Below are 13,290 nucleotides of genomic sequence, written 5' to 3' on the forward strand. Positions count from 1 at the left end.
AAAGCTTCTGTCCTCTCAGTTGGAAAAAAAGTAGATTCTTTTATTTTATTCAAACTTCAGCATCAGTTGGATTTAACTATGTATATTTTAAGCTTTAAAAATTTCTTATAGTACACAAGGCAATGGAAAATTTTTAAAAATTTTTTTCTTTGATGTCTGGTTTAAAGATAACAGAGATACCAATAAAAATAAAATTGTAAAGAGCAGTTGTTGCTCAAACCTTTAAGGATATTGGAAACTTAGAAAAAAAATATGCTAAATACCCTTATGTTGTTTAAGCAAAGCTTATTTTTAAAAAGAATTTAAATTTAGAACATTAAAGATTACAATGTAAAATATAACCCTATTAATAAAGCATTAAAAATACATTTTTTTTTTATTTTTAAACATCTATAGATGTTTAATATAACACATAATTTAAAAGCATTTACCAAACTTTCTCCATGGTCTTAAGCTTACAGCCAAAAGACAACACATATTGTCTATCATGTGTTGTGTTGTGTTGCAGTTCTTGTGATTGTTCAGTCACTCAGTCATATCCAACTCTTTGTGACCCTAGGTACTACAGCATGACAGGATTCCCTGTCCTTTCAATCTCCCTAAGTTTCCTCAAACTCATGTCCATTGAATCAGTGATACCGTTCGACCATCTCATCCTTTGTTATCCCCTTCTCCTCCTGCCTTCAGTCTTTCCCAGCATCGGGGTTTTTTCCAATGAGTAGGCCCTTAGCATCAGGTGGCCAAAGTATTGGAGCTTCAGCTTCAACATCAGTCCTTCCAATGAATATTCAGGATTGATTTCCTTTAGGATTGACTGCTTTGATATCCTTGCTATCCAAGGGACTCTCAAGAGTCTTCTCCAACACCACAGTTCAAAAGCATCAATTCTTCAGCACTCAGCCTTCTTATTAGTCCAACTCTCACATCTGTACATGACTCCTGGAAAAAACATAGCTTTGACTATGCAAAACTTTGTTGGCAAAGTGATGTCTCTGCTTTTTTAATACACTGTCTAAGTTTGTCATAGTTTTTCTTCCAAGCAGCAAGCATCTTTTAATTTCATGGCTGTAGTCACTATCTGCAGTGATTTTGGAGCCCAAGAAATTAAACTATCTCTGTGTCCATTGTTTCCCCATTTATTTGCCATGATGTGATAGGACTAGGTGCCATGATCTTAGTTTTTTGAATCTTGAGTTTTAAGCCAGCTTTTCCACTCTCTTCTTCCACCTTCATCAAGAGGCTCTTTAGTTCCTCTCCACTTTCTGCCATAAGAGTAGTGTCATCTGCATATCTAAGGTTACTGATAATTCTCTGGCAATCTTGATTCTAGCCTGAGCTTCATCCAGCCCAGCATTTTGCATGATGTACTCTCCATATAGGTTAAATAAGCAGAATGACAATATACAGCCTTGACGTACTCCTTTTCCTATTTGGATCCAGTCTGTTGTTCCATGTCCAGTTCTAACTGCTGCTTCTTGACCTGTATGCAGATTTCTCAGGAGACAGGTAAGGTGATCTATTTTCATCTCTTTAAGAATTTTCCACAGTTTGTTGTGATCCACACAGTCAAAGGTTTTTGTATAGTCAATGAAGCAGTTGCTTTTTTGGAATTCACTTTTTTTTCTGTCATCAAACAGATGTTGGCAATTTGATCTCTGATTCCTCTGCCTTATCTAAATGCAGCTATTACATCTGGAAGTTCTCATTTCATGTGCTGTTGAAGCCTAGCTTGAAGGATTTTGAGCACTACCTTGCTAGCATATGAAATGAGTGCAATTCTATAGTAGTTTGAACATTCTTTGGCATTACCCTTCTTTGAGATTGGAATTAAAAATTTACCTTTTCCAGTCCTGTGGCCACTGCTGAGATTTCCAAATTTGCTGGCATATTGAGTGCAGCACTTTTAATAGCATCATCTTTTAGGATTTGAAATATCTCAGCTGGAATTCCATCACCTCCACTAGCTTTGTTTGTTGTAATGCTTTCTAAGGCACACTTGACTTCACACTCCAGGATGTCTGGCTCTAGATGAGTGTTCACATTGTTGTGGTTATCCAGATCATTAAAACTATTTTTTGTATAGTTCTTCTGTGTATTCCTGGCACCTCCTCTTAATATCTTCTGCTTCTGTCAGGTCCGTACCATTTCTGTCCTTTATTGTGCCCATCTTTGCATGGAATGTTGCCTTGGTAGCTCTGATTTTCTTAAAGAGATCTCTAGTGTTTCCCATTCTTTTGTTTTCCTCTATTTCTTTGCATTATTCACTTAAGAAGTCTTTCTTATCTCTCCTTGCTATTCTTTGAAACTCTGCGTTCAGATGGGTGTACTTTTCTTTTCCTCTTTGTCTTTGGCTCTTCTTTTCTCAGCTGTTTGCAAGACATCCTCAGACAACCATTTTGCCTTTTTGCATTTCTTTTCCTTGGGGATCATTTTGTTCACTGCCTCCTGTGGAATGTTACAAACCTCTGTCCATAGTTCTTCTGGCACTCTATCTATCAGATCTAATCCCTTGAATCTATTTGTCACTTCCACTATATAATTACAAGGGATATGATTTAGGTCATACCTGAATGACCTAGTGATTTTCCCTACATTCTTCAATTTAAGTCTGAATTTTGCAATAAGGAGTTCACGATCTGATCACAATCAGTTCCTAGTCTTGTTTTTGCTGACTGTATAGATCCTCCATCTTCGACTGCAAAGAATATAATCAATCTGTTTTTGGTATTGACCATCCTGTGATGTCCATGTGTAGTGTCTTCTCTTGTGTTGTTGGACAAGAGTGTTTGCTATGACCAATGTGTTTTCTTGGCAAAACTCTTGTTAGCCTCTGCCCTGCTTCATTTTGTGCTCCAAGGCCAAACTTGCCTGTTACTCCAGGTTTCTCTTGATTTCCTAGCTTTGCATTCCAGTCCCCTGTGATGAATTTGTTGTAATTAGAAGTCACTAATTCTCTCTGAAATTCAGTGTTCTCATCTGCAAAATGGGAAGATAATATGTTTTCTTAGAAGGACTGCTATGAGGACCTAATAAGAAAATGTGAGAGAAACACATTTAAATATTGCAATGAAACTTAAGGTATGACTGTTATTAGAGCATTTATTATTTTCTCCAAGAAAAGAAAACTTCTTGAAGTATTTATAAATTTATGAAATAGGTTATATTTTAAATTCTAGTCATAAGCATTAAATTTCCATAAAGGGAAAATATATGTATTGGAAAAACGTCTAGCAAAAAGTCATCTACACAATAATATTTATGGAATGCTAGGTGCTATGCTGGGCTTCTCTGATGACTCAGTGGTAAAGCAGAAGATGTCAAGCAGAAGATTCCTGGGTCAGAAAAATCCCCTGGAGAAGGAAATGGCAACCTACTCCAGAATTCTTGCCTGGGAAATCCCGTGGACAGAGGGGCCTGGTGGATTATACTCCATGGAGTCACAAAGGAGTCAGATGTGACTTAGCAACTCAACAACAGCAGCAGGATCCTGTGCTGGGGATAAAATTGTGAACAAGATAGATTTGAATTTTTCCCTTATCAAGTTTATGGTGTAAATCAGAACCTGTAGCAGGGGTCATTTGATTCATATTAAAATATGTATTTCCAAACCAACCACAGATATACTTAATCAGAATCACTGATAATGAAACTTGGGAATCTACATTTTCAAAAAGCATTGTGAGAAATTCTTAAGCATACTAAAGTTTGACATCAGTACTCCACAGTTTACAAAGGAGTTTCTTTGGAGTATGATATGCTTTATAGTGGCCCAAGAAACTGGTAGCTGTCTTTCTTTTTTCTGTTAAGCAGTAACACCAGTTACAAACTAGAAAGAGTATGGCATCATAGAAATAGGTCAAGTCTGAAAATATCCATTCTGTCAAAGAAGTACAGGCAAGTTAAATAATCAAGGAAAATTGAACACAAGAACATTGCAATATGCATTCAGCTTCACTTGGGGGGGAAGGTGGGAGAATATTAGGCACTGGCATGAGGCAGTTGAATAGTGCATAAGACTTTGGTGGGGAGTTTGGTCAATATGACTGAACCATCTGTGTTTACTAATTGGCGATTATTGAATTTGGACTTCTAGTCTCTCAAGACACAAGGGAACTACCTTTCTTAATGATTACATTTCAAAGGGATAGCCCCAGTTTCTTGAAAAAACCAACATTCCTGGGTTGGAAAATTGACAGGATACTGGAAGAAGATTTCCATGGCAAAGGACAAAGAATTAAATTGCAATGGCAAGCTATCTAAAGTAAATACTCTAAGAAATGGGAGGATAGGGACCTAGAATCAATAAGAAATCTAATGTTTAGTCTAACTGAAAGACACATTAAGGCTGGTGTCCATCAAATTTACTACTGCCTCTGTCACTAACTGTGAATTTGAACAAGCAATGTTCTTTCTTATGACCAGGACAATGAGGTTGTTTGATTGCAGGGTGTCTATTACAATGTCTAATGCAAGAAATCTATGTTTCAAAGGCTGTTATTTAGCCGTTATGGACTATTATTGTCTTACTGGTTTTTAAAATATTTAAACAGTTTTGAAATTGTTTTCAAATAGCCTCTGGTCTTTCTCTGAGACTCCTAGACCTTCCCAACCTAAAATCAATGCTTCTTGAACCCTACTTCAATACTAGGGTCATGTCCATCAGATATTTGTTAAGTGTTTTGAATATCACTTCTTTATGTTACAGTTTACACTCAGTCAGAAAATGACTCTAATGAAAAATAGCATTATCAAAAAAGGAATTCTTAAGATTTAAATATGTCATATTTCTCTGAGAATCTATACCAGCCATTGTAATTTCTCTATATTCTCTACAAGCCTTTGATATTTATTTTCCAGGAGATAAATATTTTTCTCTTTTATATTCAATTAAAATCTATTCAGTTTGGTTCTGTGTAAAATGTACAGGAGCTCACAAATGAATCAAAACACTAACTTTTAGATTTTTCCATCTACTAAAGGGAGAGAGATACATGACTTATCTATGAGGCAGTAAGAGGATACATGATTAATTCTGGTTGTAGGTGATGGGTTAGAGCTGAGATGTTTGAGAAAATTAAGACTATTTCTGGTAAGGTCCATTTGGATAGAAGTTGATTTATGGGACCAAGTAAAAATTTTTTTTCAGAATTTTAAAGCCCTTTTTCCTGTGGAGGAAGGATTAGACTTGTTCTGTATAGCCTCAAATTTAGAATAGGCTCATGGGGGGTGGGAGGGGACATTACAAGGATATCTGAGGTTAATGCAAGAAATAGTTTTTAAAAATCAAAGTTAATGTCAGTGCTCTGTTCTGAACTTTCACAGCACCACTACCAGCACCTTTTCAAGAATTAATGAAGTCAGAGATAAATTCTGACTTGAAATCTCTTATCAGACTATAAAATCCTGGGCAAAGATATCATGGAATCATTAGGTTTATCCAATATCTGATGCCTTTTTCCAGCACATATTGGATATCAGTTAGTGTGTCTCAAGTGAATGATTAATTAAAAAAAAAAAAAGATGTTCCCGCCCATTCTGGAGTGCCCATTCATAGATGTATTGTAAGAGAAATCCAGGCATCATGTAATTTTTTAGATTGGATGAATTAGCACTGTCCAGCAGAATAAGTCTTGCTAAAATTCCTTTAAAAGTTCCGAGTTACACATTCTGTGCATTAGATTCTGGACTTTAGCAGCCAAGTAGGTTTATATAGATTGTGTGTATAATGACACTTGGAAGTCTTAATTCAAATCCTAACAAAGATACTAGTGCCTAGTTGAGTCTGAATAAATGGATATTCAAGAATAATTACTCCATCTCAATTAATTGTACAATCAAATATAAATGCTACAGTTAAGCTATGACATAAACTTCTGGTCTTTATCATTATGGGAAGAGGAGAATGTCTTCCACTCCATCAAATGAATGCTCAGCGCACTTATGGTTCACTTGCTGATCGTGTCACTATTTACAGTAAGCCTCAGTTTAGTTCAGTCACTCAGTTGTGTCTGACTCTTTGCAATCCCATGAATCGCAGCACGCCAGGCCTCCCTGTCCATCACCATCTCCCAGAGTTCACTCAGACTCACGTCCATCGAGTCAGTGATGCCATCCAGCCATCTCATCCTCTGTCGGCTCCTTCTCCTCCTGCCCCCAATCCCTCCCAGTATCAGAGTCTTTCCCAATGAGTCAACTCTTCGCATGAGGTGGCCAAAGTCCTGGAGTTTCAGCTTCAGCATTATTCCTTCCAAAGAAATCCCAGGGCTGATCTCCTTCAGAATGGACTGGTTGGATCTCCTTGCAGTCCAAGGGACTCTCAAGAGTCTTCCCCAACACCATGGTTCAAAAGCATCAATTCTTCGGCATTCAACTTTCTTAACAGTCCAACTCACATCCATACAAGACCACTGGAAAAACCATAGCCTTGACTAGACAGACCTTTGTTGGCAAAGTAATGTCTCTGCTTTTCAATTCACTATCTAGGTTGGTCATAACTTGTCTTCCAAGCAGTAAGTGTCTTTTAATTTCATGGCTGCGGTCACCATCCGCCGTGATTTTGGAGCCCCAAAAAATAAAGTCAGCCACTATTTCCCCATCTATTTGCCGTGAAGTGATGGGACCAGATGCCATGATCTTCGTTTTCTGAATGTTGAACTTTAAGCTAACTTTTCCCCTCTCCTCTTGCACTTTCATCAAGAGGCTCTTTAGTTCTTCATTTTCTGCCATAAGGGTGGTATCATCTGCATATCTGAGGTTATTGATATTTCTCCCGGCAATCTTGATTCCATCTTGTGCTTCCTCCAGCCCAGCATTTCTCACAATGTACTCTGCATATAAGTTAAATAAGCAGGATGACAATATACAGCCTTGATGTACTCCTTTTCCTATTTAGAACCAGTCTGTTGTTCCATGTCCAGTTCTAACTGCTGTTTCCTGACCTGCATACAGGTTTCTCAAGAGGCAGGTCAGGTGGTCTGGTATTCCCATCTCTTTCAGAATTTTCCACAGTTTATTGTAATGCACACAGTCAAAGTCTTTGGCATGGTCAGTAAAGGAGAAATAGTTTTTTTCTGGAACTCTCTTGCTTTTCGATGATCCAGCAGATGTTGGCAATTTGATCTCTGGTTCCTCTGCCTTTTCTAAAACCAGCTTCAACATCTGGATGTTCACAGTTCATGTATTACTGAAGCCTGGCTTGGAGAATTTTGAACATTACTTTACCTGCATGTGAGATGAGTGCAATTGTGCGGTAGTTTGAGCATTCTTTGGCATTACCTTTCTTTGGGGTTGGAATGAAAACTGACCTTTTCCAGTCCTGTGGCCACTGCTGAGTTTTCCAAATGAGCTGGCATATTGAGTGCAACACTTTCACAGCATCATCTTTCAGGATTTGAAATAGTTCAACTGGAATTCCATCACCTCCACTAGCTTTTTTTTTTTTTAATTGGAGGCTAATTACTTTACAATATTGTATTGGTTCGTTCATAGTGATGCTTCCTAAGGCCCACTTGACTTCACATTCCAGGATGTCTGACTCTAGGTGAGTGATCACACCATGGTGATTATCTGGGTCGTAAAGATCGTTTTTGTACAGTTCGTCCGTGTATTCTTGCCACCTCTTCTTAATATCTTCTACTTCTGTTAGGTCCATACCATTTCTTTCCTTTATTGCACCCATCTTTGAATGAAATGTTCCTTTGGTATCTCTAATTTTCTTGAGGAGATCTCTAGTTTTTCCCATTCTATTGTTTCCCTCTATTTCTTTATATTGATCACTGAAGAAAGGCTTTCTTATCTCTCCTTGCTATTCTATGGAACTCTGCATTCAGATGCTTATATCTTTCCTTTTCTCGTTTGCTTTTCACTTCTCTTCTTTTCAGGGCTATTTGTAACGCCTCCTCAGACAGCCATTTTGCCTTTTTGCATTTCTTTTGCATGGGGATGGTCTTGATCCCTATCTGCTGTACAATGTCACAAACCTCCATCCATAGTTCATCAGGCACTCTGTCTATCAGATCTAGTCCCATAAATCTCTCACTTCCACTGTATAATCATAAGGCATTTGATTTAGGTCATACCTGAATGGTCAGTGGTTTTCCCCACTTTCTTCAATTTAAGTGTGAATCTGTCTCCTATTCTGTTGGTGGTTTAGTGCTAAATCGTGTCAGACTCATCGTGACTCCTAGCCCACCAGGCTCCTCTCTTCATGGGATTCTCTAGGCGAGAATACTGGAGTGGGGTGCCACTTCCTTCTCCAGGGGATCTCCCTGACCCAGGGATCAAACTCAGGTCTCCTTCATTGCAGGCACATTCTTTACTGAGTGAGCCTTAATGAACTTAAATTGTCTAGGCTGGGATACAGCGTACTGAAATCAGGTCTTTTAACACTTTCTAAATAAATCTCTGCTAATATGATTCCTCAAAATTCACTTTAAAATTAATAATTTTCTTTTATCAAATGGTTTGCTATTTTAATGTGTATTCAGATATCTGAGTTACTGCTTAGGAACTAGTAGTGTTTCATAAAAACAGGACTTTTTCTCTGGTTTGAGCAAAGTCTTCATTTTGTTAAATGTCTTGAGTGTTCAGAAATGAGAAGGATGCATTAAACTCTTCTTGTGGAAATAAATACTTGTGGTCATACAAAAAAATATATCCCTCACAGGGCAGAAACAGTGATTCAATGGTACATCTGATTTCCTACCATTAATTTAGTCTATTCTCTTGTGCCTCCAAGCTCCAAAAGCTCAGAGAATGATCCCATTGCAACATTACATGGACATTATGATTCTCTATACCCTTTCTAGTTGCAAATCTTTAACTTGACATTCATACTTTAATAAAGGCATGAATAAAGTCAAGAAAAAGGCATGATGGACTTGGTGTTGGAGAAGACTCTTGAGAGTCCTTTGGACTGAAAGGATATCAAACCAGTCAATGTTAAAGGACATATACCTTGAATATTCATTGGAAGGACTGATGCTGAAGCTCCAATACTTTGGCCACCTGATGTAAAGAGCTGACTCATTAGAAAAGACCCTGATACTGAGAAAGATTGAAGGCAGGAGAAGATGACAACAGAGGATGAGTTAGTTGGAGAACATCACCGTCTTGATGGACATGAGTTTGAGCAAGCTCCAGGTATGGTGAAGGACAGGGAGGCCTGGCGTGCCACAGTTCATGAGGTTGCAAAAAGTCAGACATGACTGAGTATCTGAGTGACTTTCAACAAATTGAAATAATGGTGATTCCTCCTTGGTTTTAAATCTACTAATTTAAATTCTACTACCTTTCAAATTTTCATGAGAAAATTACCAGAATCATCCCTGTCACAGTTTAGTCTTGGATTTGAGCATCTTTATATCTAATTTCTCATCTAATATTCAAAATAAGTATTATTTCCAGATATATTAAGCATAGTCATTAATAGGAGCTCTTAATAAAGTGGCACCCAAACTGTATTTTCTCTAGTTATTATATGGAGCTGCTGCTGCCAAAGTCAGGATATATTTTGTCTATCAAGTTCTCTGTGGCTACCATTCTTGTCACTTCTGTCATAGATGGAAATTAAGTTGATTTGACAGGATTTACTTTTCACAATGCCAGGCAGATTTTACCCAGTAACCCATGATTTTCTAGGTGCTTGCAAATTGATTTTTTGATATCTTTCAATAAGTTTCCAACATATAAGCAGTGATGATGACAGACCTATAATTTTTAGGGATATCTTTATTTTTTTAATCATCACAGAGTAGGAAAAAGAAACACATTGAGATAAGTACTGCATTTATTCTTTTCAATATAGTTGACTCCCCAAGTCCTTTACAAATTAAATGATGTTGGATTAATTGTTCTTCATTGACTTTGGCAAACTCCTGAAAAAATGTTGTAAGTCACCAGAATTTGCAGTTCAGTATGTCACAGTTTATGAGATTAGTCTTACATAAGAAACTTTATATCACATCCAAATATCATAGCTGTTGTATATTTCAAGTTTTCAAATAAATTTAGGAAACGTAATTTGAAGATTGGCTAAACTCTGCAACTATTTATATGATTTATGATCCTTTTTATATAAGAAAACTCATTAGTTAAACATGTAAGAGTTGATTTACACTAAAATGTATTTCTGCCATTAGATTCATTTATCCAAAAAAATTAGGCAATATTGCCCTAAATAATATATCACTCTAACAATTATATATGAAAACCTCCAGACTGGAATAATATCTATAAGAAGGACCAAATAAAAATCAGATGGCTAATTAGACTTTGTGATTACAGCTTCTAAGGAGAAAGAGTCTTAGTAAGTTCAACTGAAATAATATATACTTTAAAATATATAAAATAAAAAAAAATTATCTCAAAACTGTGGTATTCCATGGTTTGTAGAAGATAACTGATTTTTTTAAGCACTTTTGGGATGCCAGTCATTACACTTAAATACTGCTACTAAAAGCCAATATCCATTGAACACTTACTCCATAATAGGAACTATATTAAGTTCTTAATAAAGATGATTTCACTTATCATATTCATCTCACAAGGGTTCTACCGGGAAATATTATCATTTCAACTTTTAGATGAAGTAACTAATGTTTGGACATGTAAATAATGCATTTAAAGTCATATAAGTACTGGTGGTTGAGTATTTGAAGCCAGTTGTTCTTAATGTGGACTCCATGTGCCTGACCACTTCATAACATAGCCAAATGTTCCAAACTCTCACAAATAACTCTACAGTTAGATATTATATTCATTTTTATACATATGGAACTCAAGTCTCAGTGATGGTTAACACATAGTTTAGTCATATATAGTTCAAAATGCCACCTGGATTCAAATTCATACCCTATGTCTCTAGAGGTCTACAGGAAAAAATAATAAGTAACCATTAATTTATCTGGAACAAATTAACCTGTTAGTTTCAAAATAGTGAAAAGAAGCTGGTTCTGATGAGGCATAAGGCAGACAAATTCTTCTGTAACTCAAAGGGTCTATATGTGGGTGTACCCAGGAAGTACAACTCTTTGGAGTCATAGAGCATGTCCCTAGGCAGCCAAGAGGGAGCATCCCATAGGGACTGGAACATCTGGAGAAGAGTAAGATCTCTTCTAAGATCTTTCATAATTTTTTTACACATACATGGTTCCCTTCAGATTCTTATGACAGGATACTTTTATTTTCTCTATGTTCTTTTAAATAGCTCATAAAATTAGCATAGAATCATGGCACAATAGACATATTTGGGCTCGAATATGGTAACAGACTGCTTCTAGACTCTCCAGTTATTTGTTTGTCTTTCTCACTAAGAGAAATAAAACTTTGAGATGTCAGTATACCCAAGAGAAATTATTGCTCTCCCAGGCTCTGTCACAGATAGGGCTGGCTATAGAGCACAATTCTGGCTACTGAGAGGTAGCCAGGGGGTCCTGGGGAGGAAACTAAGAAAAAAGAGTCTTGCCAAGAGAAGAGCATTTGGTCTTTCTGCATTCTTCTGAGAACATAGATGCAGTTGTTGTTTTCTTGAGTATGGCAGTTTTCCTGTAAACTTAAAGATAAAAGCTACATTCTAAAAATGATGCAGAAAGACTGATGACATAACCTATCTTGTCCTACTTCTGAATACATCTGTATATGAAAATGACATGGTATGGTTTTCTGTTTAAGCCACTGTGCCAGGGATTTCTGTAATTTACAGTCATATGATATATAATTTATTAATGGATTCCTAAAAGAAGTGCAGTGATTCCCCAAAATTATTTTAGTCATAATGTACTTTATTTAAATTACTTCATATATATATACATATATATATATATATACCTTAAACTTAGAATAGTTAAAATCATTGTTTCTAGGTTGAGGGAAGGGTATTAAATGTGGGTTTCCATTCTAAGCACCCCTGACTATCCTTTTTTGGAAAAAAATTAAGAGACTCAAAGTAAAACAAGACTTTGTGTTTGTTAAAGTTTGATTTGCAATCAGGAGGAGTGAAATGTTCATTAGCCAGAGGCGTGTGCTCACTACACACTTAACATCAGAATTTCAGCTTTGCCCTTGTAGATGAAGACAGCCTTGTGGCTCTCTGGGGGAGGAAAGTCCTGCAGAAACCCATGTAGGACAGATGAGAGCTCCGGACCCTGCATACAAAAGAGAAAGGTTACCTTATAGTTCCAAGTTTGCGAACCTCAACCAGGCCAAAAAAGGTTCTAATAAGGTGCATTTGAAAATGGTCTTTGTGTTTGTCCAGCAAAACATTACGGGCTCATTCATTTGTGAAGACCCCTTTGATCTTTAACTGCTGACATGGAGCTCTGTGTTATTATGGAGAGACTTCATTGTCCTTTATGCAGATCTCACAGGTACCTCCACAGGGCACTCAAGTCACTAGAGAATATGATTGTAGATTATTGCCTCTGCTTTACCAAGTCATGACAAATCTTACTAGAGGGGGTGTCCTGCCACAGGTTAAACCTGTTCTTGTTGACTAGAGAAGTACTCAGTTTCATCACAGAGTAGGTGAAGAGCTCACTGAGAGCAACCTCCTGCAGCAAATAAAAACCCTGGGAATGTCTGAGGGATGTGTCTGTAGAATCTGGCATGCGAAATGCAGAGTCCCATTTATGTTTTGAAGACATTTTTTAAAAAAGAAAAACTCCACATCTCTAGATATAGGGAGTCTCAGGGGTGGATGGGAAACAGAGTTTCTAAATTCCTAGAATAATTTTACTGAAACCAGTCCTTACCCAAAACCCGTAGGCTGTTTCACCATGGGAAGTGGCTCTATGTATGAACAAAGTTGTTCTGAGGGCCCTGCTGAAATGAGACTTACTCTTGGGAATGAACTTCCTCCAAAGCATTGCTGTGAGTGGGCATGACTCTGGATTGCATGTGGACCAGAGCAGAGGTTCTGTACTAGTCATGGAGTCTTTGTCAAACCACTGTGGGCAGCATTGCCCAAAGGAATAGAAGAGATGTCCTTTTCTGACAAGTGCATCTTTTTCTGAAAACTAATGGCAACCTCATCCTGAACAGCTTCATGACTTCCACAAGAGATACTTGATTATAGACCATCATCACCTGAGTCAGCTCCCCACAGTGGCATGTAGAGTGTTTGGACTCACCTCTCATTCTGACTGAGGGCTTCTTGAAAATGTAAGGGTGGAGAATTTAGAAACTTTCTAATTTTGCCATGGCATTCAGGGAATGAGGTAGGCATATTCTTTGAACCCCCAAATATTAAAAGGCCACCCAGTTCATATAAATGTAAAGAAACTAAGGCCCTGA

The sequence above is a fragment of the Oryx dammah genome, unplaced genomic scaffold (assembly GCF_014754425.2).
Source record: "Oryx dammah isolate SB20612 unplaced genomic scaffold, SCBI_Odam_1.1 HiC_scaffold_27, whole genome shotgun sequence".
Lineage (NCBI taxonomy): Eukaryota > Metazoa > Chordata > Mammalia > Artiodactyla > Bovidae > Oryx > Oryx dammah.